General features: G+C 40.1%; 1 protein-coding gene across 4 annotated transcripts in view; it reads left to right on the top strand.

The window, feature by feature from the left end:
- The window catches only part of ext1c (exostoses (multiple) 1c), a 109,249-nt gene that overhangs the window by 9,547 nt on the left and 87,627 nt on the right, over positions 1-12,075 (top strand). The window lies entirely within an intron of this gene.

The raw sequence follows: 12,075 nt of genomic DNA on the forward strand, positions 1-12,075 counted from the left end.
TAAATATTGTACAGTTTTTAATCATGTTATGACAACAAAATGTTGTTCTGTTTTCTGTATTATTAATTGTTTCTATTAATGTCTACCTCTCTGTTGCTTCTAATTTCTCCCAGAAAAATTCTTACATGTTTCCCCATGCAAGTAATGACAGAAGGTGAACACTTCTTGCATAAGTATGTGCTTATAGCTGGTGAGGCAGATGACAATGGCCACTATTGGTGTCTGTGTTGTTAGAGAACATGTTACAGCTGATACTGTACCTCTCTGGATTGCCAGTATGACAGCTTGAAATAGTTTTTCTACTTCTTGTTGGAATTCACGTACTGTGTTTTTTTTATTTGGTCACAGATTTCACAGAACTATAAGCGTGCTTAATAAGCTGTATCTTTATTATTGTGAAACGGACTTGTTTAAAATTCACCTCGTCATTCCACAATGCCCCGAAGCAGCCAACATAAGAAAATAATAATACAGAGTAGTCTGTTGCTTAATAATATGTACTAAATAGGTGCAGCAAGAGATTAATTACCAAAACATCATCTCTGTCATAATGTGATGCGGGAGAATAAATTAGTCTAGCACAGACGTGATCCAAAATTACTTAGTAAAAAATGTTTCCTGGTCAGAACTACAGCTTTCAAACCTACAGCGTTGTTAGGCTTCTGTCCAATGGTTAGACATGTTTCCATTTGTTACGTATTTTAGTTTTTCAGTGAGGAAGAGAACCACCAGAGACAATTTCTTCTTTGCTTTTCTGAATTTTCTATTCCTCCTCCTTGTTCCTGAAATATGAAGAATGATTTTTTAAAATCTATGCCATATGAAATCGTTCGTTATTATGAGGATAAGGATGTAATTGAGGATAACACTGTTACATATGCACTGAAACAAACCCTAAAACAAAACACTTTCCCTGTACCCTACAGAGCATCGTCCTTTAGTGAGTCCCTGTAGTATTTTTGCAACCTTTATACCAACTTGGCTGGAGCCACTACCGTTTTTCTAAATCTGTGCTGCCTGAAAACAATTATAGCACTTGGCAATTAGAATTATAAAGGGGTTAAGGAAACCATTTTTTCACTGAAGTGTATAAAGAGTAAACAATTGTGTATACCACCACAACATGATTTCTCATGTCCTTTTAACAAATGATTTCCTTTAGAGCATGCAAGTACAATCAGTGAGCTCAAAATAAAGTGAATTGTATTGGAGGAAGAAGCTATTCCAAATGAGTGGTTTTATCTCCAAAATGGTAAAAAACAAAGTCATAAGAAAGAAAATTGCCCTTAAAGCTGTCAACTGCTGAATAAAAATTGCATTATTCATTTTTTAATTCACTTTAAACACTCTAAGCCTCGCCTCATTAGCTGTACAGAATTCCTCCACTATAATCCTCTGCTTTAGGTTGTCAGAGCGATCTTGCAGCACTGTTAATGACTTTACACAAGGCTGGCTTGTGGTGGATCTGAGATAATTGTTTACTCTTCTCTGCACAAAAGAGCTTTTTTTTGTTAAAGCATAACTTTGCAAAGCTCACTAGCAAGAGCCTGACAAAAGTACACTCAGCTGGCTGGGTTGCTGTGGGGGGTCAAGGTCAGAGCTGTTGCCTTTTGAACTGTTAAGGAATTTTGGAAGGAGATGGATAGAGGCTGGTAAGATATGGTATAGGATACATCTAAACTGGTCCAATATGTGCTTTGTTAGGGGTATGAGAAAATCAGCCCTGCAGGATGGAAGCTAATATTTTGTGTCAGCTCATTTTTGTGTTTGGCATTGTGTTGTGCACGTTATGTCAGCCCATCCATCAGTTCTCTAATCTCTTTATCCAGTACAAGGTCATAGGGTAGCTGGTGCCTTTATTGGCAGTAATGGGCACAAGGCAGGATCCCCTCTGGCAGAACCCCAGTCCATTGCAGGGGATAGACAGACACAAACATGCACACCAGGACCAAGTTTTCCAGAAGCCAGTTAACCTACCAGTATGTCTTTATGTTTTTGGACTGTGGGAGGAAACACATCCAAACACAGAGCAAATATACAAACTTCACCTTGATAACATTTCAGGAGTGAAACCCAGGGTCCCAGCACTGAGATGAAGCAATACTACCCACTGCGCCACCATGGTGCTCTTGTTGTGTCCATTGTAGGCTGTAATTCCACATGGCAGAAAGATACTGAATGTTATGGAAAGCAGTTAAAATGGTGATGTAAGGAGGAGCCACAGTGAGACAGGTGTTACTTTTTATTCTCAGAAACTGCAGTGAAATGAAAAGACTTGTGAGCTAGGGTATTGTAACGCATACGGCCGACATTGCAGGTTGTTCGAGCTGGCTTACCAGAGTGGTGACATCCCCGCCCTTCCCTGTGAATAGCAGGGACTGCAGCTGCCGGGCTGACGGGAGATTTCCCTTTAGCTCAACTGGCTGTGTCCCTGTTGCGTGACGCCAGAGGCCCGGGTTCGAGTCCCCATTGGTGGGGGGGCCGACCTGAGGTGGCAGCGGCGAGGGCGCATACCCACGTGAACCCAAGAGCCCTACAGTATCAACTGGTACAAAACAGAATAAATTCTGTGTGCAATGCTTAAATACCTTTCAATTTCTCTGGACCTTCTGGGTTATCAAAACTTCCCTTACATGATTTTTTTGGACAGATGGGTTTCGCAGCCCAAAACCTGAAATTTAAAAAGTTCATGTGCACTTTATTCGGTAGTCCCTTATGGTTTCACTATATTACGCAATTTCCACATCATAAACAGTAAACTGCTTCTGTACATGAAAAACAATGAGATAATGATCAGCTCTCCAAAATTTTTGATTTCCCTGAAGCAATGTGTGCTTTCCACACCCTAGTTATTTGTGCTTTATCTTGCATGGCCACAGACAAAAAAAAAATCTACACTCCACAGTAAAACAAGTCTGCAAGTTTGTTGTCTGATATGCACAACCTATAAATTAGTGCTAAATTGTTGTATAGTTTACACCATAAAGCTTTGTTTTTTTAAAAAGACAAAAATATATTTGGTATATGCAAACGTAGATCCTGGTCTGTTTCTTTGCCTTATATAATTTTTTTAAATGAACACTACTTCAGAATACCACACCAAATAAAATGTTATCTGGATGCTGAAGCAATGAAAACATTTTGCCTTTAGTGTCCCAATATGTACATAAACCTTAGAAGACAGATAGGTCTTTTAGTCTTGAGTAATTGGAGTCAAAGTGTCACATCATAAAATATTTTCCAGCACATTGTTTACATCTGTTCTTATTTCACTAAATTAGGAGGTGGTCTGAATGTTTCTTTTTGGTTTTATATCAAGTCATGGTCTGAGTTTTCCTTCGAGGAAAAGACAAAAAACTACATGGACAGAGTCTGAGGGATTCACAGGCAATCTTAGGGAGTCACTGGCAATTTAACATCAGCCACCGGGCTGTACTGTGTTTTTCTTTTGCCACAATACAAGGCTGTAAAAAACAGAAAAGTAACAGAGGAGGTGTTTTTTTTTATTTTTACGGTCATTTGGTTTTAGTAACATATTGATTGGAGAACCTAATCAAACTGGTTCTTGAAAGGATCCAATTAAGCAGAATCCAACCACACAGCTGGGCTGTTTGTGCCATTAGCTCGCTGCCTGTGTGGAATCGTGCTGTGTTCTGAACGAGGGATTCCAGGTCACCTCAGTGGGGGGGTTTAAGTTATGGCGGTTAAGTGACTGACTGGGTGATTTTCAGCTTCTAAGGAGAAATACACAGGTGTTTAAAAGGTATTTCCTAAAAATTTAAAGTAAGAGACACATATGTCCACAAAAGTCAAGAGTTAAAGTAATTATGTAATTCTAAGGGCAGTTTTGCATATCTGATCTTGTCTCTTGTCTGAAGGTTTCTAGGTGAATAAGTGTAAAAGCTAGAGTTAACTCTAGTCTCTAGTACTGTAAAAACCTTTATAGCTTCTATTATAAACTATGCATACATTTGAAACCATTATAATAATACAGTAATACATGATCATAATCAAACAACAAAGCTTTGCAAGTCAAAACCAATTAAAAATTGGAAGCACAAGGCAGTGCCTGCCTTTAAATTGTCTATATTATTGTTGGGAATTGTATTTCTATGGAACCCTACAGTATATAACCCTTCAGGCTACATTTTATTTTTTAACTCGTGCACTCACTTGCACACCAAATACTTTGGGCAAGTTCTCATGAGTAGGATGATGTTTACCACAAAGTTTCCCTGGCATGATCAGAAATCTCCTTCTTGTTTGAAAAGGTATTAAATTACAAGCTCAAAAACTGGTGAGATGCGCTCACTCATTCCCTAATGGCCAGAACCCAGCAGGATTTCTTAGTCTCTTTAAGTGGGGAACAATTTGAAAAAATGTTAAATGGGTCCAGTGAAGGTAATGATTAACTCAATTCATTAATGAAATGAATGCTGGAAAGCTGGAACGAAAATCTCCCGACACTTTGACCCCTCCAGGACTTTATGCACCAAAGCGGTCAATGAATGCCTGCCTCATAGGTAAATTGCTCAAGTGCTATATGCTATGATGAATCAGTCTCTGGGTCCTTCTATGCAGAAACCAATATGATATGAAAAACAAAAAATATGTTATTTTCCGGGAAAAGATTGGGAGTGGTACACACCTGGATGTCCTTACCTTTGCGGTGTTTGTAAAAATGTAGAAGGAGGCACTTTTGCTTCTTAAGGTTACACCGTGTAATGAATGAGGCTTGCACTGGGAAGTGCAGGGCCACTATCGCTTTAAGGGTGGGCTTGGAACGCTGGAAAAAATCTGATACTTTTGTGTGTTTGCTTTGGGTTCCCCAGAGTCCGGCACATGCCATACACATAAGTGCATGAATGAGCTCATTTGTTCAGTTGAGCTCCTTCGTATACCAAACTAGTTCAAGTTTATACACTTGAGTGGACAAAGAGAGGCAAAGGGCGGGTGGGGTTAATGAGATTAATGCCCTGGAAATAAAACTCATTTTTCCCAGAGGTCACCGTCACGTCGGCGGAGGTTGTGCGAATTTGAAACACAATTTTGCTTGAATTAATTTCTTAAAGCAAGGAGGAATACTTTTGGAAGTCGGTGGTCTAAAATGTTTTCCTTTTGATTAGGTTTTAGAAATCACATCGAACTGGTAACCGTTCTAATGACGTACAGTTTTGACGGGCTATCAAAATATGTATGCCTTTGTACAGCTGCTGCAAAAAAAAAATCTACAATGCTTTTTTTAATGCAAGACAGAAATTGTCTGTACAAATGCACAATCAGAAAAGCTCATGAATGTTTTTCAAGTTGCCTTAAATGCCAATAGCATTCCTACCTGGGTGAGGTGACAGGCTGAGCATTGCAGGTTAGGGGGTTAAGAAGGTTAATGTACTGTATCATTCTGCCATGTGAAAGCATGAACGGGTTATCCAGAGGATACCCGGGTAAATCTGATCTCGTGTCATTAATTAGCTCTTACAGAATGTATGTAGAAAATGGAAGTAAAAATGTTTGGCTCCTGCCAGTATGTACAGATTTTTATTCATGTTGACAATCTTAAGACATAATATGCAATGAAGATCAGTTCATGCAATGAAGATTAGACATTGATGAGACGTGAAGAACTGTACTTGTAAAAACAATCCTCATGTAATTACAAATACTCAGCATTTTAATGCCTTACACTTATATAGCGCTTTTCTGGACACTCCACTCAAAGTGCTTTACAGTTAGTGGGGACTCTCCTCCACCACCACCAATGTGCAGCACCCACCTGGATGATGCAACTGCAGCCATAGTGCGCCAGAACACTCACCACACACCAACTATCAGTGGGGAGGAGAGCAGAGTAATGTAGCCAATTCATAGATGGGAATTGTTAGGAGGCCATGATTGGTAAATGCCAGGGGATAATTTGCCAGGATGCCAGGGTAACACCCCTAACTCTTTTCGCAAAAACACCCTGGGACTTTTAATGACCACAGAGCCGGGATCTCCATTTATGTCTCATCCTGCTGAGCTTCAGTGGGTATATAGTTGTGATTTGCAGGGTGATGAAGCTGCTGTTCCAAGCACTTGCACAATTGGAGACTGGTGTCTGGGAATGTCTGGTGTGAATGAAAAATGAATGACCAGTTGTCTAGCAGTTATCGTTTATATCCTGTACTGTACAGAAGCAGATCATTAGTTCTGTCCTGTGAAGGATTAAAAACCAGAAACAACACTTGAGTACTGGAGTTACCCATCTCTGTTGTACAGTAAAGAATGATGGCTTCCTCCTAAGAATGTGATGATCTCTTTGCAAGTGTCAGCTTGCAGTCATACAGGATCTTTAGAGGAATGATGGTGGCAAATGACATCATTATTTTAATTTCATGGTCATTTTGATGGAAACCACAGCAAGCAGTAGTTGACCAGTGTGGAAATAGATTTCAGCAAAACCTATTTCCTATGTCACTGGTAGCCCTTATGAAATCTACTGTAAATAACAAGAACATGCTGGCCCAGTATGTAAGAAAGAACTTGAATAAGGGTTTAGTAAAGACTGCTGTACTCATGGGGCGAGATTTACCCATGCACTCAATGGCCCTCTTGCGCAATCCCCTAATACCCCTAAGACTCAAGGCATGAAGATGTGGGAAAAAAATGAAAACAGGATTTTAAGAAAAGAAGGAAATAAGCCTCAACGACTGCAGTGCTGCTACACTACGCACACACCCACAACAGTGGAGACTCTAAAGGCACTTCCTCAAAACCAGTCTGTTCTCACGCGTGTTAGCCATGGGTCTTAAGCTTCAGCCAGTTCTCAAATCATTGCGAGCTCCAGGTATGCTAATAGGGACTACAATTTCTTCCCAGTCAGTTATCTAATTGTTCAGTTTAATGGATTATCTAATTGGCTTAATTAATTAGTTGGACGAAGTATCAGTTTTTCCCAGTGGGCTGTGCAGGACTGACTGCTTTCCCCAGATTCTCTATTTTTTATATATTACTGCCAGCCCATTACTGGGTTTCTGTTAGTTGACGCATGAGTAGAATGAATTGGAACAAATATTTTTTTTTTCCTCCCATGCATGCCCCTTGAAGAATAGGTGAGGCCTGAAAGAATAATAGTTTGAGTAGCCAGTTATGACATGAGAACATTATAGATTCCATTTTCAAAAGCAGCTGAGAGTACTGTGAGAGTACTCCTTCACTGAACATGGTGAGTTTCAGGTGACTGAGAGACAGAGGGGAGGACAGGATTATGAATCAGACACACCTTCCAGTTTTACATCAGGGAAGCACAGTATAGATCTTCCCATTTAGTGCAAAGTATGTTTTCATGTCTCTAGGTTGGAATAGTGGAATACTCTTGTGTTTAAGTCTGTATTTCTTTGATAGTGATTAAGTAGTGATTAAATAGCGATTTAGTACAGTTTGTAAACAAGAGACCAGAACAAAATATAATTCCCATTCACACCCTTCAACAGTTGTTGCCTCTAAGTTTCTATTTGAGATCAAACAGCTACAGTGGAGCTCCACCTATGATAAGGCTTTGGCTACATCAGCAACAGCTCTCTGTAACTCCAGCTCCAGCTCCCTCCCCATCAGCACTAGCACTGCAAGGCTAGTCAAGATAGAGCAAGATCAGAGCCAGGAGTTGGAATGAGAAAACTAGAATCCATACATAACATTGTATGTTGTTGTGACTAAAGAAAGCTTCCAGGTGACTAAAGGTCATGCCTTGAGGAGCCTTGGCATGTACAGTTTGTGTATAAAAATTGTGCTTTAGGAAGAGTTTGCTGAAGATAAGCAGCCCGGCTCTTCAGCAGACTGGGAAGCCTAGTATTTTCTGTCAAGTGCCAGTAAGGAACAGTCACATGACGCTTGTTCCATCTGACGTGCCTGTGTCCTTGACTGACTGAGGCTGAGGCTGCACTGATTATTTGCCCTGCAATTACACTCAAAAAGCTCTAATCCCGCTGGTATACAGATCACATGGGCAGCTTGTGGGGTTTTCTAATATAGCACTTTACATCTACTGAGCTATTGTTAGCACAGTAATTGTAGCACCATTATGAAAAGGAAGTTGTGAGAGTCATTAGGTGTGGGGAACTGATGCACGTATTGACTAATTCATAGAGCCTGCCCTTATTTGTTTTTGTACCAGCACGTCTTTCTGGGTGAAAGTCCTCTGTAATGATATAGCAGTTCCAGGAGTTAACCCCATTTTTTCCATTGGTCATTTCAAGCCTTTAGCTGTACAATCTGTTGAATAGTTTTTATTGGTGGGCTGGTCTGTATTCTGGATTCATTGAGAGAAGTCAGTTCAATAAATCTTCAGTAAAGGTTCAAGACAGTAGAATCAAGAATGTTTTATTATTGATGCCTAGAGAAGGGCTCTCCTTTTGAAAGACTGTTTTCTCATTGGGGACAATGTGGCCCATCTTGCTTAGATTTTATAGACTGTGATGTAAAGTTGAGACTGAGGAAAAGAAGGTTACTTTCAGATTGTGACTTCATTTATACTGGGTGGGTTGGCACTAACCGAGCCAGTATTTTAGTACAAGTTCACAGTAGAAGTCTTTTCTGCTCAAAGAGAGAAAGCATGGAATGGGAGAAGAATAATGCCAAATATCTAAGGCTTTGACACTGCAGTGAAACACCTGCTTTCAGCTTTATGTGCTCTTTATAGAACTGTGACCATTTTCCAATATATTGAGGATTAATCTTTTATTTTTTGGGGGGTCTATATCATTTTAATATGTTATATTTGAGATATTACATGAATCATAATTGCTCTCTGACATCTAAAATGTGTGAAAATGGTATGCCGTTGCTTCTGAATGCAAGTCGTTTTTTTCTTTTTAGAAATGCTGAAAAATGATTTTAACTCTTAAGATGAACGTGTATACTTTCATTCAGAACTGAAATGCAAGGCGTTTGACAAAATCCATCGGCAACTTCAAAGTCTGGAAAGATGAAAATTCAGAATAAGCCATCACAAATGAGTTTTACATATCTCAGAAAGCTGAAGTAAGGTAATGGCTAACTTCCCATTTAAAGAAAGAGAAACCTGTGCGCTAGGCTAGAACAGGAGAAACTACTATCTTAAGCAAAAAAATTAAGTTAACAAATGTCTAATCGGCAATATTCAGACTGGTTGAGCAGCTTACACTGGTCTGATCTCCTTCTTCCTTGATTGGCCCCCAGCCCTGATGTCTGTTTTCTGAAAATGGTTTACTGATAGTGACTGCACATGATAAGCAAGCAAATCTGGACTGACAGGCACACACACACCCACAAAAGAAAAATAAGAAGAAAGGGAAAAGAAATCCCGTTGAGAGGTCTGAGTTCACTTCAGCAGAAGCGTGGTGGATCAAAGTCCAACATCTTCAAACACATACATTTGAGCCAGAAAAAAAGCAAAATCCCTGCATTCTTATGAGTTAAATGATTCGATTATCCCTTCAAAACTTTCCTTGTAGTGCACTTTGGGTTTCCTGGTGCTTAGGCTGGCTTCTATTAGGAAGAAAAGGTTTTATGTGCGACATGGCTTATTCTGTGTGAATAATAATAAGAATAAATCACACATAATTTGCTGGCAGATCTGACCTTTTTTTTAAAAAAAAGTGCTAGCGCTCTCTAAACACTTTGCAGCCTCTGTTACACTTCAGTATCTGTAGTAAATGATTCTCTTGTTTGCTAAGGAAGTTTGGGCCTGGTCAGTACATGGTTGCTGCTGCCAGTGGTTGATGGAAGTGCTGTATTTCGGATGAGGTAATACATCCCGACTACCTGATGTCCTAGCTAAATTCAACACTTAGTTTGCACATTCAAGCCTACCTAACAGTCTCTATTAAAATTTAATTTATGAAGCTGTTTCCCACTTCTCTACCTGATCTGCTGTGTAGTGGGACTGTTGGCTTATAATAGCTGTTGTGCATCACCCCAGTGAATGCGGTAATTCAGTGGTGAGAAAATTGAATCCCCTCCTATATAAAGCATCCTTTATTCTAAAACAATCCATGTAATATGTAATTCTTATTATTTTAGTGCCTATAAAAGCAGTGAAAATATCACTTAACTCCAGTTTGATCTCAATATCTGGATGTACTGAAAGCACTGCAGATACCACCCTTCCACCCAGGCCCAGACAACACAGGCATGAGTGGCAGAGCAAAAGGGGACATTCCTCTTAGAAATATACTGTAAGTGAGGGACGCCACCTTGACCCACAATGAATAAAACATACAGTACGTAGTGGACCCAAAATAACACTTGCACCAGGACACATTGAAATGTAACTATTATTAGTTACATTATTGCTCTATTATTAGTGCACTACTTTGAAAATGCAGTCACTGAGGCTTTTGTCACATGTGAGTATTCTTCTCAGTTACACTTCCTTGCTTTCAGCTTTCTGAACCGTTTCTAAAGCACGTTATTTTCTGATACATTAGCATTGCAAACTCACTGAGGTACAGACATGTGACATGTGGAATAGGTCATATAATGATTAAATTGCATATTCAGAGCTTCATGTATTGGATATGGAGAAGATGGCTAAAACATGGATTTCCTAGAGCAGGTTGATACCTCATTGTAGTGCAGCCCCTCTCTCTACTGTCTGAGGTCGGTCCATTAAGGTGACATAGGAGATGTAACCACGAAAAAGACTCTTACAAGGTGCTCTCAGGTTAATAACCAGCCTGCATCTGCTCCTTACCAAGAGCAGATTACAGCCGAGAGCCTTATGGGCTTGGACACAGAAAAACAAACCAAAAAAGATTCTTTAAAACAGCACAATAGGCTTACAATTGGCCTAGTTTCGGCTGGTTGGTGATTTTGAAAGGCCGGTTTGCACTTGGTAACCACACAGCAGTTAGAAAGCAGTTAGGGAGTGGGGAAACTGAATGGCAGGACAGACGGTGGACACGCCTTAAGGGTTAGGCCACCACAGGTTTCCATGGAGGTTGGCTCAAAACAAACAATCCGAACCTGGGAAATAGAGATAATTGTGCGTCTGCAGGCAGCTGTCTCACTCAAGCCTAGCCTGAGGCCATAATGAAAGCACTTCCTCATAGCCCAGAGCTTGCCTGATGCTCTCTGTCACAGGATGAGCAGCTTTGCAGAGGTGCCTTCACTCTTTGGAGGTCAATTCAGCTCATATTAGTGCTGCTAACTATAACTGTGGGAAGAGGCTAAGGTGTTGAGAAGTGCATTCAGGGCCGGAATCTGGTGGGGATTCTGATTTGTTTTTGCATTGTACAGTATGTTAGTGCCATTCCAATGGCTTCTACATCCTCCCATGTGTGCTCTGGGAGATTATATTATCGCTCTTCTGCTCATATTTTTCTCTCTGGGTTCCTGACACTCAACTCGGTGACAAAGACAGGAAGGAGGGAAGTGTTACTGTCACTCTCGGTGCCATACCAGCTCTAGAACATCATTCGTTAATGCTGAACATTGTTATTAACATTATGTCCCTTCTGCTTTTAAAGATATGTCCATTAGTTTGTACCTTTCCAGATTGCTGTCACTCCTCGGCTGCTATTACATTGATAGGATCAATGGTGCTGGTGGGGGGTTCTGTAAGCTCAAATTCTGCTCTAAACTTTCTGTAATTCTTTTTGGAATGTTTTAAGAAAAGCTTGATTCAAAGCTAGGAGTTTTGAAAAAGCTGCAGTAACATACTCATGATTGCATCTTCCTTTTTTGAAGTGAAGAAGCAGTTTCTTAAAAGACATCTCCCTGGAGCCTGGGTCTGTACGTGGAAGTCTTTTAACGTGACACAGTGTAACACTAGCCCATCAGTAAGCTTGTGAATTCACACACCTCCTTCCCTCATCACACTTCCTCCTGTTCAAGTCACAGAAGGGTTTCCAGGAGCAAGTTTTAGCGAACTAGTTTATTAGAAAGCCAGATAACAAAGCAGAGAAAATGGTGAACTACTGAGAAACCATTCAATATGAGAGGCAAGGGGGAGCAAGTCCTACAATTATAAATGCTGTTATGGGCCGAATGTGTACAAAATATTGACAACTATGGCACAAACATACAGTAGGTGATGCCGTGGATGAATTATTTTGT

This window comes from Atractosteus spatula, chromosome 14 (assembly GCF_055471065.1).
Source record: "Atractosteus spatula isolate fAtrSpa1 chromosome 14, fAtrSpa1.hap1, whole genome shotgun sequence".
NCBI classification, from domain to species: domain Eukaryota; kingdom Metazoa; phylum Chordata; class Actinopteri; order Semionotiformes; family Lepisosteidae; genus Atractosteus; species Atractosteus spatula.